At 41.8% G+C, this 16,492-nt stretch overlaps 1 protein-coding gene and 1 pseudogene across 3 annotated transcripts in view; both read right to left on the bottom strand.

Moving 5' to 3' along the window:
• Positions 1–16,492, bottom strand: part of SYNPR (synaptoporin) — a 290,110-nt gene that overhangs the window by 60,366 nt on the left and 213,252 nt on the right. The gene's annotated exons all lie outside the window — the stretch shown is intronic.
• Positions 12,256–13,336, bottom strand: LOC137233126 (TM2 domain-containing protein 2 pseudogene; annotated as a pseudogene).

Below are 16,492 nucleotides of genomic sequence, written 5' to 3'. Positions count from 1 at the left end.
TGCCTGTTAAGGTCTCATCTGGAAAATGACATACCATTCTGCCCACCTTCCATTGGCCAAAGCAAGTCACCTGCCAAACTCCACATCAACGGGTAGGGAAATATAATCTGTCTCTATGTGACCATGGTGACAAAAGGTGGCTTTGCAAAAACTAGTTTGGGGAAGTGGATAAAGAATTGTGACCAATAAGTCTGTCTGCCACGGGGAATAATATTAATGATCACACTGCTTTCTAATGTTCATTATGTCCCAGTCGCCCTGTTCTCCTTCAGTTTACCAAACATCTTATCACATTTACCTTAATTATTCTCTCTGCCTGAAATTATTTCCCCTTACATTTCTTCCACTTCTATAATGTAAACTCCATGAAGGCAATTTTTTGAGGGTCTGTTTTGCTCATGGATGGTGACTTCTCATCTCTCAGATGCCACCAGCTGCTTATATATTGGGATTTGAGTCCAAAAGTCTTATTGATCAAAATTCATTGTGTATTCTTTTTTTTTTTTCTTTTTTTTGCAGTACGCGGGTCTCTCACCAATGTGGCCTCTCCCGCTGCGGAGCACAGGCTCTGGACGTGCAGGCTCAGCGGCCATGGCTCATAGGCCCAGCCGCTCCGCGGCATGTGGGATCTTCCTGGAGCGGGGCACGAACCCGTGTCCCCTGCATCGGCAGGCGGACTCTCAACCACTGTGCCACCAGGGAAGCCCCATTGTATATTCTTAATCCATTTGTCTATGTGATAACTTTGTTCAGATGTTTCAACCCACAATGTGCCTAAGTAGCAGAGCATTGAGATATTGTTTTAGAAGGACAGTAATCTGGATAAAATTTATTCACCAGAGGCTCTATTTCCCACCACAAGAGACTTAAGATTCAAAGCTTAAAATATCTTGGGCTTATTGACAACCAAGACTAAATTCTCCAGTGAAATGTTTTAGGATCCTACAACATAGCTGGTTAATTGTACAAGAGTATTCCATGAAGTAGAAAAAATTACTTGTTCATCCTAGGGAGCTCAGCTTATCCTGAGACATGTAAGGACTGAGTTAGCGTCTCACATTTAGAAGGCCAGTATTTATTTACTGTAGCATTGATTTCCACAGGTAATCTGAATTTATCACACAAAAGTATTTAAGGTTTAAGTCCAAGACACTTTCTGAGATCAGACAATATCCTGATATCATAGAATCCTTCAACGCGGAAACATTATATTTTCTATCTTTAAGCATTCATTCATTTATTCAATCAGTAAACATTTCTAAGTACCCATTATGTGCCAGACATCGTACCATACCTCAAAACACAAAGACAATGCCTCAAGGAGCTTATACACTAGTGGGAACACAGACACTTAAACAGATAATTACCATGGAATATGATCTTTGCTGGAAAGAAGACGTGTATAACGTTCACTGGAACCTTCAGATAAAAGCAGCTCAAGGTTGAACTAGGGATTCAGGGAGATTTCCTAGTAGAGATGAAATCTAAGCCAACTCATGAAAGAGAAATAGAACATTTACATGGCAGGAAAGGGGTTAGAATGGGGAAAGGAAAGTGAGAAGAAGTTTGTAGACGAATGGTAAGGTGAGTGGATAGGTATAGAAATGTATGAAAATAGCAAGTCTCGGGAACTACAAGTCACTCCACAAACTTACCATCACACAGGGATGATGACTGACCATGATTTTTAGGGTTAAGCAACAGCTTTATTGAAATATAATTAACCATAATATAATACCACAAAATTCACCTGTTTAAAGTGTGCAATTCAGTGTTTTTTTGTATATTTATAGAGTTTAGTACAGTCACAGAGCAACTTACACTGCTGTCTAATTTTGGAACATTTTCATCACCCCCAAAGAAGTCTCCTATCCATTAGTAGTCATACTCCATTCTCCCATTCCTTACCCCTGGAAACTACTAATATACTCTGTTTCCATAAATTTGCATATTCTAGATATTTCATATAAATAGCATCATACAATATGTAGCATTTTGTGACTGGGTTTTTTACTTAGCATATATATATATATATATATATATATATATATATATATATATTTTTGGCTGTGCCACGCTGCATGCAGGATCTTACTTTCCCGACCAGGGATCGAACCTGTGCCCCCTGCAGTGGAAGCACAGAGTCTTGATCACTGTACTGCCAGGGAAGTCCCACTTAGCATAATGTTTTCAAAGTTCATCCATGTTGTTGAACATTCCTTTTATATTGCTGAATAATATTCCGTTGTATGGATATACCACATCTTGCTTATCCATTCATTAGCTGATGGACATTTGGGTTGTTTCTACTTTTGGACTGTTAAAAATAATGCTGCTAGGAACATCCTTGCACAGATTTTTGTTTGGATGTATGCTTTCACTTCTTTTAGGTATACACTGAGGAGCGGAATTGTTGGATCATATGATTTTACATAAACATACTCTTAACGTTTAACATGTAAGTTAAACATATGAGTATGTTTATGTAAAATCATATGATTTAACAACCTTGGGCAAGTTACATAATTTCTCTGACTCATATTTTCCTAATACTGAGAAACTGTCAAACCATTTTCCAAGGTGGCTGTACCACTTACAATCCCACTAGCAATGTAGGAACATCCAATTTTTCCTCATCGTTGTCAATACTTGTTATTATCTGTCTTTTTAATTTTAGTGGGGTTTGATTTGCATTTTCCTAATGACTAGTGATGTTGAGCGTACTTTCATGTGCTTATTGGATATCTGTATGTCTTCTTTGGATAAATGTTTATTCAAATCCTTGCCCATTTAAAAACTGAATTGCCTGTTTATTGCCAATTGTTAGAGTTCTTTATATATTCTGGATTCAAGTCCCTTTTTCAGTTTATGACCTGCAAGATTTTTCTCCCATTCTGTGGGTTGTCTTTTCACTTTCTTGAAGTGTCCTTTGAAGCACAAAGTTGTTTTCTTTCTTTAATTTGATGTAATCCAATCGATTTGTTATTTCTTTTGTTCCTTATGCTTTAGGTGCCGTACCTAAAAAATCACTGCCTAACCCGAGATCATACAGATTTACTCCTATGTTTTCTTCTAAGAGTTTTATAGTTTTTAGCTTTTATAACATCTATGATCCATTTTGAGTTAAATTTTGGGATATGGTGTGACGTAGGGGGTCCAACTTCATTCTCTTGCATGTCAGTATTCAGTCGTGCCTATACCATTTGTTGAAAAGACTATTCTTGCTCCATTAACAAGCCTGGAATCCTCGTTGAAAAATCAATTGACTGTAAAAGTAAAGGTTTATTTCTGGACTCAATTCTACACCATTTTTCTATATGTCTATTCTTATGCCAATACCACATTTTCTTGATTACTCTGATTAAAAAAAAAATGTCGGAGAACTACATTACACCCCTACCTTTAATAAACTATTCAAGAGGCAAACAGAGCCAAGGGTGGAAAAATTAATCAATTAGTGTTTTTAATCTCAATTTAGTCATAATATAACAACTGAAAACCATTTTCAGAGAAAGTAGAAAGAATTACAGGTCATCATGTTCTCTATAAAAAGCTCTTTTATGCTGATGGATCTTTTTCCCTACCCACAAAAATTTCCTGAAGTCACATTTTTGAATCACATTTTAAATTCCTGCCTTTAATATGCACTTATTGAGAACTTGCTCTTTGCAAGTATATTTCATCTAAATGCTTCAGAAAATAATTTCTAAAGTTAATAACCATGTTTGTAATGGTATGTATTAATGTATGTGTAGTGTATTCATTTTCCACATCAGTATTTTCTGTATTTTATTTTATTATTTTACTTTCTGCCACTTAGCTGTGCAACCTTGGGTAAGTTACGTAAATCCTCTGACCCCTATTTTCCTAATACTGAGAGTACCTCCTCTCATTGAGTTCTTATAAATATTAAATGAGAAATGCATATAAAGATCTTAGTAGAGTGTCTGATACACAGAAGCACTTAAAAGGCTTAGACTATTAGCTTTTACTATTAGAGTATTAGTAGGAGATGCACAATGATTATCTGTTGAAAAAATATAATTTTCATGTGTTAATTAAAGAAACCGGAAATGGACAATAATGCAATTCCTAGAGTTCTATTTCACTAAATAAGCTCAGTTTGTTCATCTTTCCGCCTAGCTGTAACTTGGTCCCATACCCACATGAGAAAGTAGAAAGTGTTGACAGACATTCAGTTACCTTAATGTTTCCACCAACTCTAACTTCTGATTTAGTCTTTATTTGATGACTTCTTCCAAGATTGGTCCTTTTATCTTTCTATAAAAAAGATGGTTTTCTAAGCAATTTAACAGGTAAAAAAATCCTGAAATATGTGGGCAACACAAATGATGAATAAACTATTTGAAAGCACTTGTCCAAATGTACCACACTTGAATTTCAAGTCTAATCTACTTAAAAAATAAAAGTTTGCTAGTATCTCATCTTTCCCATTAGCTATAAGGGAGTTTCATTCCTTTAAATAGTTTTCTGACTTGTATATTTTCCAAGGTAAACGGTAGTGGACATTAGCTGTGCTTTGGTTACCAAGCACTCATTCTCCTTTCTCTTATTAATAGCACCTTGATTTCTTTTGGAGAATCACATCTCTTGGGGGATGGCATCTGTTCTACAAAAGGAACATTCCTGAGCTAAGAGGGGTGGGTGTGTGGCCCAGCTTAGACAACTAGATTATGTTTTTGGATTCTGGACCTTGAGTGGCATAGCATAAGAATGGGATGAGGGCCTGAGTTGAATCATTCCTGTAGCAATGCACAGATTTGACTATGAAATGAAGCCATTCCTTAGTTTCAACCATATATATGTCCTGAGCTGCCTCGTTTCCTGTATTTTTTGCAGCCCAGTTCCTCAGCATTCCCTTTCATTATGTGAACTTCCCTAAATCCTTCCAAGAAATCACTTCACTTGTTACTCAAAGGCAATTTCTGTTACTTGCAACCTCCCAAACTCTGAGGGATACAAAGTCTGCCTCCATCCCTACCCATTTCCAGACCATCCAAAAGAAGTAGGGCTACTTTTAGCAAGTTTTCTGTATGCATTTGCTTGTTAACTCATTTAAGCTCCCAAAAAAAACCATCCATAAACTCCCTTGAAAGTCTCCTATTCCTTTTAAGTTTCAGAATCTCTTAAGAGTTCCAGAACTCTCCTCCAAAGTATTTGATTGAAACCATGTGTGATAGGACAAAAGTGATGTTTGATAATGATGGAGAAACCCACAAAATCCTCCTTTCCCCTCCATCCTTCAGTTTTTCAATAAATATCTAATGAGGGCATACTTGCCCTGTCCTAGATGCTAGAAATACAAAAATGACTAGGACTGAGTCTTGTCCCTTAGAGAGCCTAGAGTCTAGTAGGGGAGATAAGACACACAGAAATAGTGGTAATGCCAACAGAGACTGTGATAAGAGCTACAACTGACGTACAGATCAAGTGCTAAAAGAGCCCAAAGGAGGGAATATTAATTCAGGCTGGAAGGACTGGGGAAGATTTCAGGGGAGGAGGTGAAACCTCCAGCCGACTAATCCTCCTGTAAGTGTCCAGTGGCCAATTACCTCCAGGAAATGGAGTTTGCAAAATTAAGCCTGGCCTGCAGAAGATCGTTTATTTTCTCTTAGCATGCCATATTACAGTTTCCAAGGTTTATGCCTTCTTGGCCAATGTACTAAATTGCTTAGGACAGGACTGAGAACATAAGGGTGTCAAACCTTGCTGGTCTCTGCCTAATATGTCTGGGGCCTGGTGTTTGCATCATTCTAGTCAGTGGGACCAAGAGACAACTGACCGTGGTCTGAATTGGGGCCAATGTGTTTCTCAGCAGTCTTTAAATATGGTTTAAAATTAACTACCACCTCCAAGTAGCCACGTGGGCTTCTTTTCTTCAAATGGGAACAGCGGCTACACCAAGCCTGCAACTCGTTTTCAGCTGCCTTGAAAACAGATATTCCTTTCACATCCTTTTATTTCCACATCTTCCTTTCTTCTGCCCACATAACATGGCCAACGTTCTTCTCCATTTTAACAGAGAAAGGATGCTCTGAATAAATCTGGGATGGACAATTGGTCTGACAGAATGGGCTTGAAAAACTTATTACTGTTCCCGGTCACACTGGCAGGGGTTTTGCGTGAAATGCTCCTTTCATGCTGCTAACCTTGAAGACATTAGGAGGCAGTGTTATTTGGCTGTTGTGTACCTAGGTGACAACGAATTCGTCTATCTAGCCAGAGAGTATATAACTGAAAGACAGAAAGCCACTTCTTCTTTAAAAAAGTTCCCATTTTGGGCTTCCCTGGTGGCGCAGCGGTTGAGAGTCCGCCTGCCGATGCAGGGGACGCGGGTTCGTGCGCCGGTCCGGGAAGATCCCACATGCCGTGGAGCAGTTGGGCCCGTGAGCCATGGCCGCTGAGCCTGTGCGTCCGGAGCCTGTGCTCCGCAACGGGAGAGGCCACAACAGTGAGAGGCCCACATACCAAAAAAAAAAAAAAAAAAGTTCCCATTTTTCCAAGATTTAATTTTTAAATTTAATTAAAATTTATTTTAATTAAATAAATAAATTAATTTTAAATTTAATTTTCCAATTAAATTTGATAAAATAAGTAGCCCAGTGCCGCCTTTCACCTACCTACAAAATTCACATTGTGGACAGTGTTTACATTAGTCTTCTATTGGACAAGAGCAAAGGGAAAAAATGGAAGGCCACTGCTTCTTACCGAGTTTAGGAAGAAAGACTTTGTACGTCATTATTTTATTGAACTCTGCTGTGTGAACACATTAGGGATGGTGCTTCTGGGTCTCACACTCCCAGAAGCTCCTTGGGAACGACATAACATTCCTATGGAAGTCGGCATAAAAGAGGAAAGAAGGCTTCAGTGGGAATTCTAATGCTACCCTGATTTCCCCAGCCTCAGTGTCCTGAATTTCCAGCTTAGTTCAGTGACCAATGGGATGTCCTGACGATCTTTCATACTTGGGAAGGGGTGTAGATAGAGAAGGCAGAGGTCTTCAGCGCTATGGTCCTTCATTTTTTCCCAGTGGGAAAAAGTCATTTCTGAAGTTTATCCTATAGGGCAGAGGAGATTTCTGGGGCCCAAAGGGGGCATACATATTTGCTGTTATGCGTTGAATTGAGTCCTCCATAAAAGATATGCTGAATTCTTAATTCCCAGTACCTCAGACTGTGACCTTATTTGGAAATAGGGTCACTGCAGATGTAATTAATTAAAATGATGCCATGCTGGAGTAGGATGGGCCCCTGATCCAATATGATTCGTACCCTTACAAGAAGATGGCCTCGTGAAGACAGAGACACAGGGAGAACGCCATGTGACGACTAAGCCAGGAAATGCCAAGGACTGCCAGCAAACCTCCAGGATCCAGGAAGAGGCCAGGAATGGTTCCCCTGCAGGTTTCAGAGGGAGCCTGGCCCTGTTGACACTTTGGTCTCAGACTTCTAGACTTCAGAACTATGAGATAATAAATATCTGTTGTTTTAAGCCATCCAGTTTGTGGTACTTTGTTACAGCAGCTCTGGGAAACTCATACATTTGCTTAAAACTCTCCTAGATTGTATTTTCTTGATACCTGAGACTCAGACATCCAGGTCAGTGGTCCACTTTATACATACCTCCTTCTCCAAACCGTGTCTTTTGTTCTACGCCCCCTGAGCATCTCCTAAGTTTCCCATATGCTTTCCCACTTCTGGGAGTGTGCTGCCTTCCTGGCACAGCCAGAACCCAGGACGCTGGGTCTGCTCAAAGTCTACTCATCATTCAAAGTCAGTTCAAAGGGAAAACTCCCCCATCAATCCTGAGTGAGCAAGAGTAACACTGCCCTCCAAAGTGGACTGTTTGTACCAGCACTCTGCTGGCCATTCAGCTAGCTGACTGCATGTCTAGGTTCCCTCCATATATTATAACTCTTTAAAAAGTTGAGACTGTTCACTTCCTTTTGTATCTCTGAGATGCTTGCTTCTCAAAGTACAGTCCTCAAACTAGGAGAATAAGTTCAGAGAATCTCGGTCCCCATCCCAGACCCAAATCAGGATGTGCATTGTAACAAGCTCCTGTGAGATTGCATAGATAGTAAAATTTGAGAAGCAGCCCCTAGAGGACCTTGGCATACCAGCGACTATTTACTCAACGTATCCTTTGCATCTGCTACTTAGCTGAGTGTTTTTACTGATATTATTCCAAATTAGACAAGTCTATTAGCAATTCAAGGTACGTATTTATTACCCCATTACACAGATGAGAAGATTGGAGGGAAGCTAGATTGGAAACTGCAGGGAATATTCCCACCTCTCTTCCCAGTTCAACACAACTCCCACGACTTGGCCTACCTAGTGGTTTTTCAGGCAACAATCGTAGCTGTGCAGGGAGTTGGAATCTCAGGGGGAAATCTGAGCATCTGTTGTCGACATAGGCCTCTTTTTGCTAGTTTAACACTTAGCTGATGAACCCATGTCTCTCCAGATACTCCATCAAAAAAGGGTTCCATGGAAACACTCACTTTGGGAAATGCTGCAAATTACACAGCCTTCTTGAAGATTAATAGTGTAGAGCCACCTATTAAGGCTTCATTCTGTGACCTCGGTAAATATACCTACTTAGCTTGGTTTAACTCAGTTTTCCGTAAAGTTTATTTGACTCCAAATTCAGGTTGTGTAACAGCCATTAACATTCTGTGAAGGGCGCTTTGGTTTAAAATGAGATGTTAATGACAAAGGGAGATTAACAGAGAGGTTCAATTCATGGGTTGCTTTTTAATTGAGAGAGAAACAGACACACACAGAGAGAAAGACAGAGACAGAGAAAGGGAGATTTCTCTCCCGTAGTATTCTTTGAAGTGGAAGTTTTCTCAAAATGAGGTATTAGCATGTGGGAAGAGCTAGGAACCAGCAGGAGCTCCTGAACCACTAGGAAGAACGGTTCATTTCTCTATGCATTATTTAATATAACGTCCTCCCTAGAATCTTCTGTTCCATGCTGTAACTCAAGACAAAGGCCTTGGATAAAATTAAGTAGGATGCTAACTCTGAAGCACAATGGGAAGATAAAGTGCCAGATTAAATCATACTAACTTTTAAAAATGATCACCAAGGTCATGGGCTTGACACATGGGGGGCGTGGTATGGCAAAGGAGCAGGAAAAAGCCATGCAAAAGACATTAATTACCCATCAGGGGGTTGCTGGGGAGAGGGAGAAGGAAGCCTTATGCATTTGGCTACCAGAGGACATCTCTTTTCAAGGATTCTTTTCCTCTTGAGAGGAAGGGCTTCATTAAGAGGCTTTTTGCTCGGGGTGGACTCCGGGTAGTTCCAAGGGTAGATTTATCTGTATTCCTGGCACTGATGAAGAGCAGCTCCTGGTCCACAGAGCTTCTCAGGGTTCTGGCAAGTAATGCCCCCATTCTCTGGAGTTTTTTTTTTTATCAAGGACAGGCATCCCTTTAATGCAAATCTAGGGCAGTGGTTGATCACTGCCTGTGCAATAACAATGGAAATGACAGGATGGGGTTTCCCAGGTATTTTCTTTTCAGAAATAAAGAGTGGATTTGAGGTTGTTATTTGGAAGTAGAGATGTCTTCCTGAAGCTCCTCTCTGTGAGGACGTGGACACAATCGCCTGAAATGCCTTTTGGGTGATGCATCTGCCATCAGTTATACAGAGACATGAAAGCAGGCAGATTGCAAGTGCTACATGGGTTTTCCACTGAAGTCCATAGATATTTTTTTTCCCATTTAAAAAAATATTCCTTTATTCAAATAGTTTTTCAGGTTGTATCACATCTGGCCAGGGTTTGTGAATACAGAGGATAGGCATCACCTAGAAGCCACACTGAAACTGAAAAATGCAGATCATCACAGAGGAATATAAAGATTCTCAGGCTGTTGCCTAGCAGTGGAAACAACTTTGATCCCCATCACCTTTTCTGTGAGAAGGGCTTCTTCTATAAAATAGAAAATTTAATAACTTACAGACTTTTACCTCTTTACCCAAGCTCTTCCTCCTGGAAACATTAACAATTAATGATTTTTTATTTTTTACTTTTATTTTTAAAAGAAAATAGCTTTTTATGGGGTTTGTGAATATCCTTAAGGAGATTTTTTTTTTTTTTTTTAACTTGTGAGATGAAGCAGGATTTGTGGTTTTAAAGTAGTATCTTATTTGGGGTAAGATTTCAATTTTAGTTTGTTTTCCAGATTTTTCTTACAAGTTTTTTTTTTTCTTTTTCTTTTTAAAAAGGGGCATCCTTGGGCTTCCCTGGTGGCGCAGCGGTTGAGAGTCTGCCTGCCGATGCAGGGGACGCGGGTTTGTGCCCCAGTCCGGGAGGATCCCACATGCCGCGGAGTGGCTGGGCCCGTGAGCCATGGCTGCTGAGCCTGCGCGTCCGGAGCCTGTGCTCCGCAATGGGAGACGCCGCAACAGTGAGGCCCGTGTACCGCAAAAAAAAAAAAAAAAAAAAAAAGGGGGCATCCTTGAACCCTCTTAAGTTCTATGCAAAATTTTATGTTTCTGTTCATTTTTCTGGGGAGAAGGTCCAGTTTCTTCATGACCCACAACAATTTAAAATATACTGCCTTAGAGTGTAGAGATTATAAGTAAGAATCCATCAATTATTACTGTTATAAAGAAGGTTAAGGTCAATGTGGTACAGAACTTTCAGGACAAAATAGAAAAATCTGTTTTAACTTTTACATAATTGCCACCATTTAATACCATAAGAACAGTGGTCATATTAATCAGGGATAATAAAGCTGAAACTCTTAGGAAAACTGCTTTATAATGACAGAGCATATTCAGAGTTATTTTAACTGGGATTCTTGGTCTTTATGTCAATTATTATGAGACTAAACTTTGAGCAGTTCTACTTTGATTGTTTCTAGAATTTATAAGTTGCCCAAATAGCATGCTCTTAGTTTGATTTACCTTCCAAACCCCATTTTTACCTTATATTTAACAGTTCTTTTCAACTCAGATTGCAAGGGATGGGAACTAAGTTTTAAAAACCACTTATAGTGGGGCTTCCCTGGTGGCGTAGTGGCTGAGAATCTGCCTGCTAATGCAGGGGACACGGGTTCGAGCCCTGATCTGGGAGGATCTCACATGCCGCGGAGCAACTAGGCCCGTGAGCCACAACTACTGAGCCTGTACGTCTGGAGTCTGTGCTCCGCAACAAGAGAGGACGCGATAGTGAGAGGCCCGCGCACTGCGATGAAGAGTGGCCCCCGTTTGCCACAACTAGAGAAAGCCCTCGCACAGAAACAAAGACTCAACACAGCAAAAATAAATAAATAAATTAATAAACTCCTACCCCCAACATCTTCTTTAAAAAAAAAAAACACTTATAATTCAGAACATTTTCTTTTATTCCCAGTGATTTGGGAACTCAAAACCTTGGCTGTCTCTTTCCCTATGACTGACTGCTGTAACCCACACTGAGAGATTCTGGTACCATGCTTATTTTTTTTATTTATTTATTTTTTTTGCGGTACGCGGGCCTCTCACTGTTGTGGCCTCTCCCTTTGCGGAGCACAGGCTCTGGACGCGCAGGCTCAGCAGCCATGGCTCACGGTCCCAGCCGCTCCACGGCATGTGGGATCTTCCCGGACCGGGGCACGAACCCATGTCCCCTGCATCGGCAGGCAGACTCTCAACCACTGCGCCACCAGGGAAGCCCACCATGCTTATTTTGACAGAATGTGTTCAGTTTCTCTTTGCCCTCCGAATCACATCCTAACTTTACCCAGCAGTAAGTAGTAATATCCTTTAAGGAAGAGTCTGCTTTTCTTTCCAAGGGCACGAGGCCCCTCATATTTTCTTACCCAATCATGAAGAACAGATTTATAGTTACTGGTATGAAATCTTGTTTTCTTTTTTACCAGTCTACAGCATGGACTCTCTAAACTGGTAAATACTACTTTTTTGGTAGGAAAAGTCTGCCAAGAGGATAGCTGAACTCAGCCATGTTCAGCTACCCAAAACATAATTGGAAAGAGGAAATTACTGTACTGGATATATTCCCTCTCGGACATAATAATGATGAAACAATAGGGTTTATTAACAGGCTCAGTTCAAATGCTTAGCTTTAAGCACAACGAATATAATTTTGAGTTTCACTCTACCTACTGAAAACACCCAAACGAGCATTCCAGGTTGGCAACATTTATTCTGCAATTTAAATTCAGAAAGTCAGAATTTCATTGTGTATTAAAATCCATCGCCGTTTCTACTTCTGCTGAAGATTTTCATTGGTTCAGCTTCCGATTTTCACCTCATGAAGACTCAGTCACAAAAGGCACAAGGCTAAAAATATTCACTTTACTTATCCTGTTGGGTCCACTTGCTCCAAAGGATTGATTATACAGCAGTGCACAGAAATAAAGACTATGGAAACGCTTCTGCAGCTTATAAGTTAATCACTATCCTTTATATTTTTTTGTACATGAGGAAAGGTACAAACTTGATACCCACAATACTGTTTGCTTGTCATTTCTAGTCTGCAAAGTAAAGTTTGGGTTGAAAATCCACAGTCCAAAGAAACCTCCCCCGCCAAAGCTATTCCCTCCAAAGAGGGAGGTAATGGTCAGGTCTGATAACAAGGAAGAGTTCTGAGCCTGTAGAGGTGAATTCAGGAGACTTGCCTCTCTGGGCCACGGCAGCAACTCTTTTTAGTAAACTGTGCACTGATTGCTGCTGTCACTTGGCGTCAGCCCTCCAGTAATAAGCAAAATAAGGTCAACAAACTACCAAATCCCAAGTCCTCCAAGTGTCAAGAGCTTCCCTACTGCTGTGTCAGCGTGTCCCAGACAGAAACGATCTACTCCAAAACACCCCAGGAAGAAGGAGTAGAGCAAAGTGCTTAGGAAGTACTGTCCAGTACACTTTATACAAGGTTTATTCTCTCGTAGGAAGGTCCTAGGACTGGCACATTCGATTCCGTCCAGGGCGCGGCACTGGACGGAGGTGTGCTCCACACCACTGTAGGCCTGGCCACCGAACTTGAGACAGCCATAACCAAGTTCCTGGGAAGCCGTTGCATTTCCAACATGGTCCGCTGGGTCTTCACACTATAAATTCATCGGGTAGGTAAGAGCAAGGGATGACTGGAGAGTGGGGTCGCCATAGCCCCAGCTCACAGAGCAGGTGGCGCCCTCCGGGTGGGTAGCGCCAGCGGATGTGGGCTCGGGCTCGGCGGTAGTGTTGTGCCAGTGGCTCCGAGAGACACAATGCAGCAGAAGGAGATTCCCCATCAGCAAAGCCTCCTGGCCGCAGAGAAGTAACTCACTCACCGGGCAACCACCCAGCACCATCTTCCCGGGCCCAGTGGCGGAGACCCGGCCTCAACAGCAAACCCCAGCCAGCACTGCTGACCCAAGCCCCGCCTGGTCAGGCCTCTCCAAGCAGCCCCTCATAGATATTTTTTTTCACTGTGCCCTGTGAGCTCATTTCCATATATTATTTGCTGTTATTCTGCCTGGTGTTCCCTCTGTCCAGAATGCCTTGGTTTGGCCCCCATTTCTGCCTATTGAAATCTTACCCGTTCTTCAAGGTCCCATGCAAATTTCTCCTCTTCAGAGAAGGGTTTCCTGATTACCTCCAGAGAAACAAATGCTACCCTTCTGTGGTCTCTTTGGACCTTTCCTATAGCATTGATCACATTTTGATTTCTACTGTCATAGAGCCCATGGCTATCTCCGAGGTTCACCTTTGAAAATGGGATTGGATGCTATATCTCACTTACCCCCCAGTCACACTGAGCTCATAGCTGATGTTCAGCAAATGCCAGATGAATTGTACCTCAACACTGTAAGAGACTGCAGTTGCAGGTAGGCCAAGTTTATCATTCAGCATCCTGATTTGGATGACTAGATGATATTCCCCTTACTTCTAGGCTTGTGCTTCTTTCTTTGTTTGCCGATCTGCTTCTAGACCAGTGTTTCCCAAATGCCGGTCATTCGCATCACTCTCGTGAGTCATATCACATCTGTGGATCACTTATGCCTCCACTTACTTAATATCTTTCTTTAAATTGATTCCTCTTTTCCTGACACTAACTCATTTAAAAAGTAGACCAGGGCTTCCCTGGTGGCGCAGTGGTTGGGAGTCCGCCTGCCGATGCAGGGGACATGGGTTCGTGCCCCGGTCTGGGAAGATCCCGCATGCCGCGGAGCGGCTGGGCCCGTGAGCCATGGCCGCTGAGCCTGCGTGTCCGGAGCCTGTTCTCCGCAGTGGGAGAGGCCGCAACAGTGAGAGGCCCGCATACCGCAAAAAAAAAAAAAAAAAAAAAAAAAAAAAAAGTAGACCATTTACCTCGAATTGAAAGTCTAGTATCACTTGCCTTTAATAGAAAATAAATATACGTATGAATACAATCAGAATAAAACCTTATTGAATTCATTCATATGACAAACATTTATTGTGCATTCACTCTGTACTGGGCACTGTGCTAGAAGCTGGGATACAGCAGTGAACAAGTCCCAGCTCTTTGGGCTTACACTCTATCAGGGAAAATGGAAAATGAACCACCCAACAGGAAATATACCACAATAAAAGCTATAAGGCAAGTGAAGCAGAGCAAAGAGATGGAGAGGAAGTAGGGCACTATTTAGATAAAGAGGTCAGGAAGGGCCTCTCTGAGGAGGTGATATTTGAGCAGAGACCGGGAAGAGCAAATCAGGCAACTATATGGAAGCAGAGGCTTAAAGAGCCCAGGGAAGAGCAGACATCATGGTCCCGAGAAGGGAATCGCTCTTGGTGGTATCTCAAGGCCTCTGTGGAGGCGGATTTTATCTCAAGTCCTGGAGGAGGGGAGTGCGGCTGCAGGGTACTGAGGGAGGGAAGAGCACCAGGAAATGAGGTCAGAGACAGAAGCAAGAACAACAGCATGTCAAGCCTCACGGACTAAGGCAATGACTGATTCATAAAGGGACGGAGATTCTAGAACATGCCACTGCACTCTGGGAAATAACGCCTTTCGTTCAGTGAAGATCTGAGGGAAGTCTCCTTCGGCCTCCTAACTGGAACATCGTTCTTGGTTCATGACCAAACCCTGCAGTCAGCAGTCTTGTCTCCAAGAGATGGGAGCATTTCCGGGGACCCAAAGGGTTCACTGCCTTCTCTCTGGTTCCCTACACTCTTCATCCCTTTTGGACAGCGCCAGGCGCACAGGAGACACACCTTTATCCTCGGTGGAAGGAAGGAAACGTGTATTGCTTCTGCCTTCCGGATTGTGTCTCTTTGCTATGGATCCTGCTACTGACCCCGCCCTGCCAGAGCGAGCAGGGAAGAGAAGTATCATCAGGAAAGGCCACTGCCCTTGACTTCTCCTTCTAAAACAGAGGTTCTCAGTGAGGGCTGTCCACCAAAACCATGTGGAGAGTTTTGTCAAGATACTGATACTGCCTGGGTCTCAGCTGCAGAGGTTCGGGCTTAACTGGTCTGGTGTAAGACCTGGGCATCTGTGGTTTCAAAAGGTCCACAGGTGATTCTAATGTGCTTCAGGTTGAGAACCACTGCTTCAAGGGAAGTAAGCATTTTCACCTCCATTTTCACAGAAGGAGAAATCAAGAATTTCAATTTTCTAGGCTTGCATAAAAACTAGTATTTTGAAGTGATATAGATACATGGGTGGGCAGGGAATAGGAACACACTAGATGTGAGACTCCCTGTGCCAGGCATAGAATATTAAACAAGACTGTATGTAAAGTGCTTTGAAACAAACATGTATTTTGTTATAGTCAGTGACTGCAAAGATCTGTGAAAAGTGTTCAGATCAGAGGGAATAGCAAGTGCAAAGGCCCTGAGGCAGTATTGTATTGGAGGAATTGTGGAACAGGGGAGAATGGTAAGAAATGAAGTCAGAGATGTTAATTTGATTCATTCCCTATTTATTACCCCAGCAAATGAGGTCTTTTTTCTTTATAAAAATTAACCTCCTGCATAAAGTCTCTTTATCATATGCTACTCTCCAGATACATTCTGCATAGCTGGAATGTCCTTCACCCTTTCTGGTTTACCATATCCTAGTCTAGATTCTCTATGTCCTTCAAAGTTCTATTCAGTTGCCACCACCTTCAGGAAGCCTTCCGTGATCATTCCAGATGGATGCAATCTCTCTCCTCTGTAAAGCACCACAGCCTATTCCTTTACCCTTCTAATGGACAGTAGCTCTCTTTGTCTTATTTATCTCTCCAGCCTGTTATGTACCCCCTACCCCCTGCCCCACTCGAAAGACTAGGTCCAGGTCTGAGCTCTCTGGAAGTTCCTTTCTCTTTGCTTAGTGCTAGCCCTGCATTATACACAAAAGTAGGGCTCAAAAACATTTACTGAAGGGTTAGCTATGTGCCTTCAATTCTCTTCAACAAGAACAGCAATCCAAACAACCTAAGCACATCTACACAGTAATTAAAGCAACAAACAAAACTGTATTGGCTCTTGGACTCTGAGTGCATTCTTGACTTTCCAACAATGGT

This window comes from Pseudorca crassidens, chromosome 10, assembly GCF_039906515.1.
Source record: "Pseudorca crassidens isolate mPseCra1 chromosome 10, mPseCra1.hap1, whole genome shotgun sequence".
Taxonomy (NCBI): domain Eukaryota; kingdom Metazoa; phylum Chordata; class Mammalia; order Artiodactyla; family Delphinidae; genus Pseudorca; species Pseudorca crassidens.
This window is presented reverse-complemented; position numbering and strand designations above follow the sequence as displayed.